We start from the raw sequence: 13932 nt of genomic DNA, 5'->3' as shown, positions 1-13932 counted from the left end.
AGCCAACCCTTCTCCTCTTTTCTCCACTCAGTACACAGAAAGTACAGTTCAAGTGTTGGAGAAGCCAATTCACATCAGTAAAAATAAATGAAGTGAAGTCTTATCTGAGATGAAAAAAGGAAAGTCGTCGTTATGAAGTAATGTCATAATTATGTGGGAAAAAAAGTCAAAATGATGAGATAAAAGTGAAACTACTGAGACAGTGAGTCATTTTGCAAGATAAAAAGCGAATCAAATGGCCCAAATATACATTTTTGGATAGGGTTGTAAAGTTGTAACATCTTTATTCTGACATTATGAGATACTTGTTTAAAGTTATACAATATAAAAGTCAAAGTTATGAGTCAAAAGTCTTAATTATAAGAAAGTAAGTCATTTTTATGCAATTAAAGTCCAAATTATTAAATAAAAATACATCATGAGATATTACTATGTGAAATTTTGCCTTATTCTTAATAAGTTTTGATATGTCTTATAATAATAACTTTTTCATCTGATAAAAATGACATAACATTGGGGATTTTGTATTGCTTTCACCAAGGCTGAGTCTCTGTTTCTGTTTCTTTACTGGCACATATGGGCTTCAATAAAAAGTAGAGAGCTTTACTATATTTTCTATTTTAAACATTAGGCTCTTATTTCTAACATTAACTTATTACTTTATATTTAAGGCCACTAGACTACATGAAAATACTTTATATCATGGCTTTCACTGGCAACTCCTCCACCAGGTAAGCGGTCCAAGAAAATAAATATGTGCATATTCAATTGGACTTTTGGACATTAGTCAATAATCAAGTGCAGGTAAATATAAATAAAAATGTATTAAAACATCTCTACCAGAAAGATCAATAATTTGTGTATTGAGAGCTTATTTTCATTATTTAAGTATTTTAGAGGCACATTAACTGACTACACATTATGTGAAAACATTACATTTATTTAATAGGTTTATCTTATTGTAAAGGATGTGCCGACTGTAAAATAGCTCTAATGGCAGTTCTCCTGATTCTAATAAGGATTGTTTAAATCGTGTGCTAGCTGCCAGTGTGGATCCTATCTTAGTCTCCTTATCTATCCACCCTCAGGACAGCTTGTGATGGCAGTGGCACAGGTGCTGCTCTTGGCTGCCTTGCTGCTCCGCTCCTCCACAGCCGTACCTGCCTGTCCAGAGTCCTGCACCTGCCTGAGTCCTGATCAGCTGAACTGCTCCTCCTCAGGCCTCTCCTTCGCACCACAACCCATCCCAGACTCTGTCACTGAGCTCGACCTGTCTGATAACCTCCTTGACTCTGTAACACTCGAGCGGCAGCATTATAACCTGAGGAATGTTTGGCTGGGAAACAACAGTATCACACACCTGTCACTGTGCACAGAGAGGAGCCTGGGAGGCCGATATGTCACAGGTAGACGTCGAGCTTTGCGTAGGAGGGGGTGTGTGTCCTGGGCGCCCTCCCTGCAGCTGCTATCAGCTGAGAGGAATCATCTTGAGCAACTTCCAGAGGGTGAGTCAGTGTGATATGATCATACACCCATTTATAAAACTCTGTGGCAGCACATGTACAGAGCAATAAACATTCCTTGAGGTGACCTCAGCACAAAGACAGTGTGGGAATGTAGTTTAACATACCAGACACTATCAAACACTCTTTATTATCCATACATTAGAGCAAAACCACTCACATAGCTTAGAGATACTTCCATATGTAGTGTACATATCATACCTTTACCTTCAAATGTTGGTTTACTGAATGTGCAACATATTTGGCAAAAACAAAGCAAAACAATAGTACAAAACTGGGCGACAGTGCTTCTGATCTTCTGATAAATGATGTTAGTTTCATATTTTTATTAACTGCATTTTGGAAGTACACATTCAACCTTTTTCTCTCCACATTCTTGTACCTGCTTTGATTTTTTTTTAAACTCATTAAGTGTTGCAGATTAAAAGCCTCTAATGCTTACATAGATGTTTTCAGTAATGTTGCTGATGAACCTGCTCAGGTTGCGGTTCAGCTAAGATTCACCCGAGGTCATGATGTGTTTGTAGGAGTGATGAAGAAGTAAAAAATATATAGAGTCCTGGAGCCCTGCAAGGATTGCACACTGCTGTGATCTTGTTTGCAATTATAATAATAATAATAATAATGATAATGATAATGATAATGATAATGATAATGGGCTGCATGGTGGTACAGTGGGTAGCGCTGTTGCCTCACAGCTAGAAGGTTCCTGGTCCGAATCCCCGGCCGGGCAGGTGTCTTTCTGTGTGGAGTTTGCATGTTCTCTCCGTGCATGCATTGGTTCTCTCCGGGTACTCCGGCTTCCTCCCACAGTCCAAAAGCATGCTCACCAGGTTGATTGATCACTCTGAATTGCCCGTAGGTGTGAGTGTGTGCGTGAATGGTTGTCTGTCTCTCTGTGTTACCCCTGTGATAAGTTGGCGACCTGTCCAGGGTGTACCCTGCCTTCTGCCCAAAGCCAGCTGGGATAGGCTCCAGCCCCCCATGACCCCTAATGGGATACGTGGTCAAGATAATGGATGGATGGATGGATAATAGTAATAATAATAATAATAATAATAATAATAATAATAATAATAATAATAATAATCTTTATTTATACAGCACTTTTCAAAGCAGGGTTACTAAGTGCTTTACAAATAGGAAAGAAGGGAGGTGACAGCAAGAAGAAATGAAGAAATGAGAAAAACAACAAAATATTAAAGATCAAAACAATTAAAAGATCAGAAATATAAAATATTAGAGAGTAAAAACCTGCCAGTGAAACTGCCTGATAAACAATAAAACATCTGAAATAAAACACGCTCAGGTGACATCTCCTGTAAAATCTCTAGAAGTGTGTTTTAAAAAAGATTTAAAAGAGGATAAAGAGGTGGCCAATCTCCTCTGTGAGGTTGTTTCAGAGGGTCGGAGCTCTGACAGAAAAGACCTGGTCAATAATTAATAATTAAGAGCCTAAATGAATAAAATTTTAAAAAGAACAGGAACACTTTAACTCAAACCGCTGATCCACGTTAAGGCAACAGACCCAAGAAGAAGAGCCTAAATTTAATCTTTAAGGACATTGATCCTCTGTAATTTAAAAATTGAATGAGTAGATGAATACTTTTAGTCAAATTAATTTACATTCGGCTACTCGTAGTCGAATACTTATACTCAAACATTTTGAATGCTATATTTTTTACTGTCATAGTGTTACTTTTCCATACATTTAGGATCTGAGTACTGACTACCATCATACCTTTATTATTATATCATTGCACCACGACTGTTCAAGCATTTCTTTTTGGATATTTGAGCCTTCATGAAGAGGACAGGATGGAGTATGTAACTGGGAGAGGAAGGTGGGGAATGATAGCAGCAAAAGGCTACAAAATTGGAAGCAGACCCAGGCTGCCCGCTTTTACACAGGGCATACAGTTTAACCACTAGGACAAACCAGCACCCCCTACTGTTCATGCATTTACAAGCAGCTCTTAATCCAGAAGTTGTTCAAGATTCAAGATTCAAGATTCAAGGAAATCGATGTGGTGATTGGAACACTGGTACTCAACAACAAGACAGTTAAAACCATAAAATCTAAATCTAAATTTCTAAATAAAATCTGTACAAAGTAAAGTATAAAAGTATTATTAAAGACATAAATAAAGGTGCCTAAACCAGACTGCAGATGAACATAATAATGAATTAGGTTCCAGATTGAATTACAATATTGCACATGGTGGGTTCAGGGCTAGCTTGTAACTTGTAGTGTTCTACATATTTGCTAGAATCCATCATCATGTTGCAGATGAGTGATAAACTCAAGGGAAGTAGTAGCACCTTAAAGCTGTAGTTCACTACAGTAACACAGTACTTGTACTTTGTGACTCTTAGACACCATTCACCAGCATCAGTAGAGTTTGTGTACAATCTGATTGAGGGACTCACTCTACAGAACAGATTTATGATCACTACAGTGTTTAAATTATTACACAATTTCTTATAATGGATGGCACACCCAACATGCCTAATGTGTCCAAAGGCCACACAGTTATATAAAGGAGCAGTTCTTGGGTGTGGACCCTTGATATGAGAAGTATATCCCAGCAGACGGCGACTTTTGGTGTCGTCATTTCTTATCAATGCCGATATCTGCAGTTCACAAGTTTAACATTTTGTTATCTTCATCGATCAAACACGTGATCCTCATTTTTTAATGTCTGTAACGTGAAAGTGAGATGTGCAGCCGTTGGGTCACTTTATTAATAAGAAACAGCAGGATAGATTAATCCAATACAAAGTATTACATAGACTTCATTTCTCTAAAACCAAGCTAAGTAAGATTTATGAAGCAGTCTCTCCCATGTGTGACAGATGTGGCACGGCAGAGGCACTAGCACACTTGTTCTGGCAATGTCCTGTGCTTGGTAAGTTCTGGTGTGATATATTTCATTGGTTTTCTAAACAATATCAAATAACCATTCAGCCTGATAGCAACCTGGCGATATTTGGCTGCTCAGACAGGACGAGGGCCCTCTCTCCCCATCGGAAACAGGCCCTTAGTACAGGCATGGTTGCAGCCAAAAAATTAATATTACTTCTTTGGAAGTCTCCGGTGTCCCCATGTTTCAGGACATGGCTCAACGAAATGCGTTCTATTGTTACATTTGAACAAACTCGCTGCGAAAGACAAAACTCATATAACCACTTTCTAAAAGTGTGGAAGCCATTTCTGTTATTTGATGAGACCTAACTATGTTACCTATAATCTTTGCTGCTGTGATAAAAATGTGTTTATGTGTACGTACATTATAATTTAATAATGTAATGTATGTGCTTTTTTTGTATTTTAATCAATGGTCTGACTGTCCCACCCAATTTATTATGATTATTTTTACTCCTTACTATTAACATAGTTTCCGTACTTGCACTATTATTTATTTATGTGTGTGTGTGTGTGTGTGTGTGTGTGTGTGTGTGTGTGTGTGTGTGTGTGTGTGTGTGTGTGTGTGTGTGTGTGTGTGTGTGTGTGTGTGTGTGTGTGTGTTTCCTGTCGGTGTTTTTTTGTTTTGTTTTTTTGTTTTGTTTTTATTTAAAAAGTAAGTAATGGTTGTTTGACCACATAATCTTTTGGAAGCAGGGGCAGTCTTCTTTTCCCTTGGAGATGTTGCTATTGTTAGCATCTGAGGACTCTCTGTGGATCTGTGGATTCTTAGGTTCTGCAACACCCTGCTAGTTATTTTTCGTGGTGTCCTATGTGTGAGTGTGTATATGTTAAGAAAACAAAAAAATCACAAATAAAATATTAAAAAAAAAAAAAAAGAAACAGCAGGATGGAGAAGGATAACTTTACTGCAGAAATAAACTTTTATATGAATAGTTTATTGTATAAATTAATTCAAATTAAGAACTGACTTTGCTGTTACAGCTTACATTTCTCTTACCCCACTCTTTTATACCATCTATCTGTTTGTTTTCTCTTTTCTTCTTATATTAAATTCAGTTTTAAAGTTAGTATTTTGGTACCACCATAGTTTTCTCTTTATATCCGGATATGTTGAACCATACATTAAAACGTACAACAGGGAAAGAACAGATAACAAACTTGTGTTCTGCGATAATTCATCTCTCTATCCTGGGGAAACAGGTAAATCTAGATAACAGGATCATTAATATGAGATAACATGACATCGTAGAACTTAACAGTGATCATTTGGCTCAAGTATCCACGCTTAATTTCAGTTTCGAGATCACAGTCAGGACCTGTGTGTGTGAGGATTAATTTATGAACAACAGGGGCAGACTTTGGTTAAAGTACACAGTGATGCATGGATCAATGATAGGCACTCCTTACTCTGGTATATACAGATTAAAGGTGTAGTGTGTGACTCTAGAACAACAAACCTTTTTGTTAAAATCTGATTTTAGCTTGTTGTGATCTGCTAATCGTAGCATGTGCGCTAATCCTGCATTATATGAGTAAAATCTGGGATGTATCACCCAGTTTTGGTGGAAGTTTCACCTTACACCTGTGTTTGTGATCATTCCTATCATATGATGCACTATTTTTATCTAACTGAACTGTTGATGCATACCCCACCTTTGATTAATTTGCAACACTCGCCAAGATCCCTGATGTGTGCCACACCTGATCTCTGACAAGCTTTATTATGATTAATATATTAGGAGAAACCAACCCATTTGTGTGCACGTGATACAGGTGGATCATAACATTATCTCAAGATAACAATGTTCAACTTTCAAAGATAACGAGTTAACAGCATTGAACGAATATCACTATGAATGGGCTTTTTCTATTCTGTTAAAAAAGTAGAGATCTTTGGGCGCGGATTTGGACTAATGGTTAAATCGTGCGTCCATATAGGGGTCAGCCCAGGTCTTGATTCCAGCCTGCAGCCCCTTCCGCATGTCATTCCCCCAGTTTCAAGCTCTACCCACTGTCCTCTCCTCTCTAATAAAGGTGCAAAAGCCCCAAAAATACAACTTAGATTAAAAAAAATAAGAGATCTTTAAAAATATACATACGGCATGACATTAAAGTTTGATCAAGCTGAACTATCATTACCAAAATGCTTGTTACAACAACTGTGTGATATGTCTTGGTTGCATAGTTTTGTAGGTAATACATGCTGCTATCACTGTGTTTTTAAACTCGACCACCTTTTTCGGCTTTTAACCCCTTAAATTGAAGCAATATCTGAAGTGGTCCCTAACAGACGTCTACAGCAGAGAGTTTTTGTCTCTAAGCCTTAAAATAAAACCACCCAATAACAAAAATGAGTGATACAAGGATGACTTAAGCTCTTTTCTGGTTGCAAGTCCGCAAGACTGCTGTTCCATCATCGTGCATTCGTACTTTAATACTTATCCCAGGACGGTGAAATATTGGGGTTAGATTATACTAATTTTTGTTATGGTGTTGTGGAAGCCTCTGAGATATTCATACTGAAGTTGAGACAAAAGGCAAAACCTTTTAAAGGTGACATATCACGCTTTTTTCATCAATATATATTGGTCTAAGAGGTCCCCAAAACATGTCTTTAAAGTTTATGCTCAAAAAAACACTTTGAAATCAGATTTTGGTCTGCCTGAAAAGTCCTCTTCATCAGTCCTCCTCAGAACACTCTGTTTTCCCTCTGACCACGCCCCCTCAGGAAGTGGATGTGCCCTCGGCTCTCCGGCACGTTGATCTAATGTTTACATGTTGGCTGAATATACACGGCTGCTCAGAGATCACGTTACTTCAACCCTCTGAATCTGATCCAGAATCTGATCCTGACAGAGAGGCGCCTGCAGCAGGACCTTTCTGAACAATTGGTCACAGATTTTGTGTTTCTTGTTGTTTTATTTGTCAGTATGTCGACGTGTGTCTTGGTACACAGCTACAAACATGTAGCTATGTGGCTATGCTAACTAGCGCTAGCACTTATCCATGATAAATGAAAATCATCCACTAGATCTTCAAATCTGCAGACGTGGGGAGTAAAATGGACCTCTACCAGAAAGGCAGCAGGACCTTTCTGAAGGATTGGTCACAGATTCTGTGTTTCTTGTTGTTTTATTTGTCAGTGTGTCGACGTGTCTTGGTACACAGCTACAGCTACAGCTACAGCTACAGCTACAGCTACAGCTACAGCTACAGCTACAGCTACAGCTACGAACATGTAGCTATGTGGCTATGCTAATTAGCGCTAGCACTTATCCATGATAAATAAAAATCATCCACTAGATCTTCAAATCTGCAGACGTGGGGAGTAAACCCGACCTTTGTATTTATTAAGACAGCCTACAACTAGCATGCCTCCCTCCTAAGCTCCTTGTTAGCACACGTGTGCAGGGAATGAAAAACAGAGGAGGGGTTGAGTTGTGTTTTATACAGTCTATGGGCTGAATAAGCTCTGAGCTCTGACTCCGTGACAGACCGGATATTGTTGTTACGTAACAAAAACACGGAAGTCTGAAACGGCTCGTTTCACACACATTTACAGAAAGGTGTAGAAATCAGAACAGGGGCAGAATGGATTTTTTCTCGGGGGGTGCATGATATGTCACCTTTAAAGGCTCCTGTAAGGAACTTTGACTTGGGTCATTGTGGTGCCCCCTTGTGGACAAAGACGCTTGTCGTTCGATGGTCTCATTTCTTTTACTGGTCGTCACTTTTTATTCCAGCCTGTTTCAAAAGCTGCTCCTCACGGGGGCTCTAAATCACTCCCTGATGCACTTATCATCTCGTTTTTAGGTGCTAGTGATTTAAGATTATGCATCTGATAGTGAGGTTGTACTGTCTTCAGAGCAAACACCTTTAATTGCCTTTTTGAGAAACGTCCATGAGCCAAACCTGGAAACAGGTCCACCTCACAGGTTTATTGTTGAGCTCTGCTGATTGATCCGATTTGTAGAATCTCTACAGCTGTGTGCTTTATGCTTTTTACTGTCCTTTACTCTCACACAGAGCCAAACCCTCTAATTGATATCCTTTATCTTTGGTACTTTGCTCCAGTCAGAAATGATTAAACCTCCAAAGATAATGACACTGTACACCCTTACGCTTGTCACAGCCTTTATTGACATTCCAGCGGCTCAAGAAAAGGTGTAAACACGCCGTAAAACTTTAAAGATTTACTCTTGCTTCATGTTTTTTCATAGAATTCCTTCGGCCTGGTTGAACATTCGTGTGTTACGCAGAAAAAGCTTTCACCGTGGTTCCTTTTAAAGGCATGTGCGGACAGCCCACTTACTTAGTGAGAGCTGTGTTGACAGTCATAGACTTCTCTCCTGTTTGGTATTCAGCTCACAGAAGCCTCAGTGCCTCTCTAATGAAGCACAGACCCACAGTGCCTCACTTCAGCCCAGCACTCTCAGGGAGATTGTCTCAGGCTAGTGAAAAGAAGGAGACAGCAGGGGAGACTGAGAACCACAGACAAATTCTCACTCCCTAATTAGTCTTATTGGAAGAGCATTCACGGTGAAAATAAGAGTTTGGATTCATACACCAGGGAAGGGTGTTTATTGAATTGGACATTTTACACTACTCTCAATCTAAAGTCCAGATATAGTGAGAAAGGTAGAGAGAGAGGGAGGGACAGAGAGAGAGCGAGAGAGAGAGAGAGAGGACTACATTTTTCTGTCTCCGGATGAAAGCACTGCACTGCTGCAGAAAACTGCCCTCATAGCTTCACTTAAACAGGTTTTCACCCAGCACTAAATGTAACACAGACTACCCTCTGTTATTATCTTTGAAAACCTGCCACATAAGCCCCTTTTACACACATACTACACTCCTGAAATATCCCAACATGTTCAGGTGGTATGCCTGTGTAAATGGACAAACATTTCACCCTGACTGTATGCCGACTTTCTCCTGCCAGCCCCAGTTTCTTTGCCTTATCCTCTTTACTCCCGTCTCAGCTGCCGGTGCATTGTTTTCTACTAGTGTGTTTGTATTATGGAAATGCTCTCATACATGATGCATTGACATAAACACAGAAACAGTCGCCATTACCAAACACTCCTCCCCTTCCTCTTCCTCCTGAATGCACCACCCAGTCACCTTAACTAGGGATTGGCATTTCAAGCAGGAAAAACTACTTGAACAACCAGGACAAATAAAGTTATTTGAATCTGGAATCTTGGGTAATCATTGAGAACTTTCCCCTGATTATTTGATAGTAAAAGGTGCATTTTTGTCTGTGCATAGTTTTGGTAGCAAAGTTTGCACTTGACTTCAATTCTGTTTACTTTTTTGAAGATCCTCACAGATCTCAGAGCGCCAAATCTGTGTTCACGACACCTGGTGCCACTGATGCTTCCTTCTTTAGGTATTTTCTGGTGGTTGGCGAAAAGCTTTAATGTAAGCTAACGCTAACGCCACCATCTAACAGTTGCATTGCATTACAACCAGACCCCGGTGAAAATGCTTTTAAGATGAGAGAATAGTCACATGAACTACTTCAAGAGTTTTTCCCCAGTTGTGAGAGCGTGTCCAACACGTATGATCTCCTGGCAAGTTCCTGGAAATATCAGGATCTACACATCCAGAATTTATCAATAAAAAGTCAGGGGTTCATGTGTAAAAAAGGCTGTACAGCACATTCCTTTGTCCCTTAAGGAGCCACTACATCATGGCTATTGCTAAGTGCTAATAACAGCTCTTGTTTCTGTCATCCAGGGCTGGAAGCCAGTGGATCCCTGCAGGTTCTGCAGCTCTCCTTCAACAGAATCTCAACCCTACGACCAGGACAGCTCGGACACCTTCCACAGCTAAAAGAGCTTCACCTACAACATAACCTCATCACAAGTCTACATCCAGAGATGTTCAAGAACTTAGCCAAGCTGCAGGTAACACTGTTTTTTAAAGACATGCATAGAATATTTAATATTCTCTCTATAAACTCAGTGATACCAGAGAGCATCCATCTTCCATTTCCAGGTATTCAATAACGTATGTTTAAATTATATGTCTTAGCATCTGTTTGTCCATTGTGCCCCTTTTAAAGGTCCTTGATCTGAGCTTCAACATGCTGACTAGCCTCCATCCCTTGATGTACCTTTCCCTGCACAACATCGGGGCCGGCGTTCAGCTGGCTGGGAACAGGTGGAAGTGTGATTGCAGCATGCGCAGTTTAAGAAGGCGGATGGTTTATGATAGCAGCAGAGGCAAGCATGCCTGGAGCGTGGTGTGTGCTTCCCCCTCCAACCTCTCAGGGAGGGATCTCCTGCAGCTGGAGGAGGATGACCTTAACTGTTTAACATCGGAGAGCAGACTAGACCGCCACCAAGATGTGACAGTCTTAAGTGGATCCGAGATCTTGCTTTCCTGCTCCACACAAGGTAAGGCAGTCAAAATAGTGGAAAATGAATTAATACATAAGACATACCCCAGTCTAAATGCATGTCAATTATTTATTTCCGTAGACTCAATGGGATGGACACCCAGTGGTCGAGCATCGGTGAGCCAACCGGAGGCTGGTCTTCTCATTAAGGACATCAAAGAGAGAGATACGGGACTATATGTGTGTGTGTCTGAGGAACAGGAGGTTGTGTCTGTTTTTAACCTCCAGATCAGTAAAGTAGAAGGTGCACAAAGAAAAGCTCGAAGTTTACCTGAAAGCAGCAATCAAATAATCTCAACCGGTAGACTGGAGCAAGAAAGAAATCAGAGAGCTACACAGTCGGACTTGGCTCTTGCAGTATGTCTGTCTATTTTGTTCACATTTCTGGTTGCCTTTATCCTTGGGGTCCTAGCACGACCCTGTATAGATGGTCTTTGGAAAAGGGTCACCAAAAAGAAAAGCGCCACTGTAACCAACACTGTCTCAACCATAGAGCAAAATCAGTATGACAATGAGGCCTACTGTGATATCGAGGGACAAAGGGTGACAGGAACTCACAGGGAAAGGAGAGTCACATTTAGCGACATAGACATTATAGAAGATGCCAACGTTTCATATTATGATACTGTAGCCAGCGGAGATCAAGAGAGCATCAATCACGATTCTGTGTTTGAATCTGAAGCAGCTGAAGCTAGGAGGGAAAGAGCCGGACATTCCGAAAGTGACAGCAGTCCAGAAGGTAACCAGAGAGACCGTAGAGACCCGTCAGGAGGCACGATTACAGAAGTCACACACAACATAGAGTTGGAACGCATCCAAGGTCCTGTTGAGCCAGACAGGAGGAGGCACTCGACTTCATCATCAGATTCTTCACTTTCGGAAAAAGGAAATAACGAGGAACACATGACCCAGCGAGACCAAACAAGGCCAAAGTCTACCCAGCTTGTTGAGGAATCTGTCCAGCAGAGAGCCAATGTACATTCCGTAAGTGGAGGTATCATGCCTCATATTTCCATCGAGAGCAAACAAGAAATTCCTGGATTTTCTTCTGAGCCTTTTGCAGGTTGGTCGCCACATGCAGATCCAGCCAACCTAACAGACCCCAATCACTGGCAGGGAAATGAAGAAGAATTTGAATTCAGTGATTCCGTTCAAAGCCCCTCTCCACGGACCAGCAGTGTGATGGGTTCCTTTAATGATTCAGAACTTATTCCAAAACATAGGAAGGGAGATACATCAAGCTCCAGCTCATGTATAAGTGAGGATGAGACGACACATTACACAGTAAACTCAGACAAAGAGGAGGAGGTTGCTATCAGGCCCTCTCTGGGATTGAATCAGGGTGAGCCTGGTGTGAGAAAAGCCCACTCTTCTTCCTCTTCTTCCAGCGACAGTGATGAGGAGGGCCACAAGGTGAAACAAGCAATAGGTAAAGGAGTGGTGAAGGTAGAGTCTGACAAGCTGACCAGCAGTATGGTTACAGCAGAGTTAGATAACAGGGAGAAAGTCAAACCCCTGCCCAGCACAAGGAGGAATGTACCCAGTTTGGCTGTCACCACTCAGGGCAAGGGCCTGCACACTGGAGCACCATCACCGCCTGCTACTCATTCATCCTCGTCAAGCAGTGAGAGCGAAGCAGAAAACAAGCATCAAAACAAAGAGTCAGTCATTGCAAAGCTTCCAGCAACGATACCTCAGACTGCAAGACTTGAGCAAGAAAAGCAGTGGCCTGCCCTGAATCTTGAGAATTTGCCACGCATCAAGAGACGTCTAGACATCAAAGCAAAATCCCCTGACCCCGGTTTATCTTCCATCAGGGACACAAAGAGGCCTGGGAAAGTGGTTCTTGCAGGTCAGAAAACTCAAGCAGTACCTAAATCTCACTTGGACTCATCTTCAAGCAGTGACAGCGAGGATGAATCCACTAAACCAATAAAGAAACAGGACCCAGGGCAGCTGCACACAACAAGACTCCCACTCAAAGAATCAATCACTGTAGGTCATAACCAAGAATCAGGTTGGCCTGTACTCAATCTGGACCATATGCCACGTTTAAAACGACGTCTGGATATCAAAACACAAATAAAAGCCTCTGGATCATCTTCAAGTAGTGACAGTGAGGATGGAACAAGAGGATCCATAAAGAGCCCTGGAAAAGTGGACATTACAAACCTTGAAATTCAGAAAACTCAAACAGTACTAAAGTCTCATTCTGACTCATCTTCAAGCAGTGACAGCGAGGAGGATTTCACCAAACCCATCAAGAAACCAGAGCAAGGGCAGTTACACACAACAAGACTCCCACTCAAAGAATCAATCACTGTAGGGCATAACCAAGAATCAGGTTGGCCTGTCCTCAATCTGGAACATGTGCCACGCATTAAAAGGCGTCTGGATGTCAAGACACAAATGAAAGCTTCTGAATCATCAAGTAGTGCCAGTGAGGATGGAACAAGAGGATCCATTAAGAGGCCGGGAAGAGTTGACATTACCAACCATGAAATTCAGAAATCTCAAGCAGTACCCTCACCTCACTCAGACTCATCTTCCAGCAGTGACAGCGAGGAGGATTCCACCAAACCAATCAAGAAACAAGAACTAGGGCAGGTGAACTTGACAGAACCTCCACTGGTAAAATCTCCAACTAGTGGTCATGTCCCACAAACACAATGGCCTCTCCTTGATCTTGAACACACAACAAGTATTAAAAGACGTCTTGATTTCAAGGTACAATCACAGGCCACAAAAGTGGCTGACCTTGGCATTCAGAGAACTCAAACAGTACCCTCACCTCACTCAGACTCATCTTCCAGCAGTGACAGCGAGGATGATTCCATCAAGACACAGGATCAAGGACAATTGCACACAACAAGCCTTCCACTCAAGGGATCTCAAACTGCAGGGCATAGCAAAGAATCAGATAGGCCTGTCCTTGAGCGTACACCACGCATCAAGAGGCGTCTGGATATCAAAGCAAAATCTCCTGACTCCAGTTCATCTTCAAGTAGTGACAGTGAGGATGAAAGACGAGTTTCCATAAAGAGCCCTGGAAGAGTGGACATTACAAACCTTGA

Source organism: Notolabrus celidotus, chromosome 2 (assembly GCF_009762535.1).
Source record: "Notolabrus celidotus isolate fNotCel1 chromosome 2, fNotCel1.pri, whole genome shotgun sequence".
Taxonomy (NCBI): domain Eukaryota; kingdom Metazoa; phylum Chordata; class Actinopteri; order Labriformes; family Labridae; genus Notolabrus; species Notolabrus celidotus.
The sequence above is the reverse complement of the archived record's forward strand: the minus strand, read 5'-3'. Positions refer to the sequence as shown.